The sequence below is a fragment of the Fukomys damarensis genome, unplaced genomic scaffold, assembly GCF_012274545.1.
Source record: "Fukomys damarensis isolate Sample0158 unplaced genomic scaffold, DMR_v1.0_HiC HiC_scaffold_16, whole genome shotgun sequence".
NCBI classification, from domain to species: domain Eukaryota; kingdom Metazoa; phylum Chordata; class Mammalia; order Rodentia; family Bathyergidae; genus Fukomys; species Fukomys damarensis.
The window spans coordinates 77,783,741-77,785,554 of NW_022900928.1; positions in this window are offsets into that span (position 1 = coordinate 77,783,741).

Sequence of the window (1,814 nt, forward strand, 5' to 3'; positions counted from 1 at the left end):
GATTGAATGTGCACAATCCCTGATTCTAATGCAGTGTTATTTGGCTGGACTAGCACTGCATCTCTCATTGGTGATACATAAGTTAGCCTTAGAGTCTTCGTTGATTCCACAGGAGGACCAAAGAAGGAGGAGGAGAACACTTAGAAGGGAACAAGATACTCTTGTCTTCAACATCTCCCTCTGTGTATTCTAAAACTTGAAATAACTGGCATAAAACGAACATTCCACTCAGAGATAGATTTTTGATTTTAATCAATAAATTATTCCTGAGAAGAGGGGAAGAATCCTTGCTGGTTCAAATTAAAAAGAACCCAACAGGGCCAAATTTGTTACAAGAACTAAAACTGGACCTTTGGGAAAGTCTAGTGTCCTTCACCCTAGCAAGTCTTTCTCAAATGGACACTAGGTTATTTACAATCAGTACTTTGTGGGACCTTTGGAACCACCCTTTGCATTCTGTGACTCAGGGCCAATATTTTCTGTTGAAAATATTGATGTTACCTCTTTGTCACCAAAAATATAGAGTCCATTTTTAGTTTCTGCACACTTTTGAGATAACTTTTTCAAGTTCTCTTAGTGCCAAAATTTTCAGATAACTACATAAATGAGGTCTCAAAAATAAAGTGCAAGATCTACATATTAGTCAAGTTATTCCAAAAGAATCATCTACTTTTCAGAAAGGTATCTTTACCATAAAGAAGCTAGTACACTTTTAATTCATAGAACCAATTGTTACTCAGAAAGGTAAACAAAATAAATGAATTAATTTCATTAGAAGTGAACTTAAGTCTTTCTGATCTGGAGTGATAAATTCATTATGCAATAATTATTCTAAAAATGCACAACACAAAAGCTGTTAAATATATACTGACTTTTGAAATGTTTATGTGTGTACAATTTGTACACTTGGAATGTCCAGTTAAAAGAAAGGAAGTACTTTTCCCCACTGGATTCATAGCAAACAAGACTCCCAAACAGGAACACATATAAGACAAACTATCATCACAGCAGATTATTTCTTCTCCCAACTGACACTAACATTCATAAAGACTGGAGAACTTCTAGATCCTGTATTGTACTATAAATGGTCCCCACATTTTCCCCACTAAGTGTGAAGTTAGTCATCTCACGAAAAGGCCCAGATGAGTTGCAATATGTTTAAAGTTAAAAGAGTTTAGAAATAAGGAAGGCCATCTTTCCACTCAACTTTAAAGAATGTTCATTTTAAGACAGCATTAAAAGTACTAAAATACACTGAATGCTGTAAGAATTAATGTAGGGGCTGAAGTTATAGCTCAGTGGTAGAGCATGTGTGAGTGTTGGTTTTGATCCTCATCATGACATATGCGTGTGCACACGTGCACGCATGCACACACACACACACACACACACACAGGAGGAGAAAAAGGTGTTAAAGGTATAGTTGGTAAGCACCAATAGGTCAAGGTTTCAGTACTTTGTGTGTGTGTGTGTACACTAGTATCTCCTTCGGAATACAACTACAATTGAGAATGGGAGGAAAAGCGTTAATGTAGAGGTTTAAAATCTTTCTCTTTCGGGGGAGTCTACCCTTGTGGAGTAATAAAGCGAGAACTATCAGACAGAACATGAGGTTCTGCACTAATCTTCTGAAGGCCAGCATCTGTGCAAAACACTACTGACTTTCCGAGCCAACAGTTTTCCAAAACAGAAAAGATTTTTAAAAATCATGGTGACACCTTTATAGTCCCAGCTGCTTGGGAGGCTGAGGCAGAAGAATCCCTTGAGACCAAAAGTTCAGGGCCAGCTTGGGCAACATAGCAAAACTTTTGTCT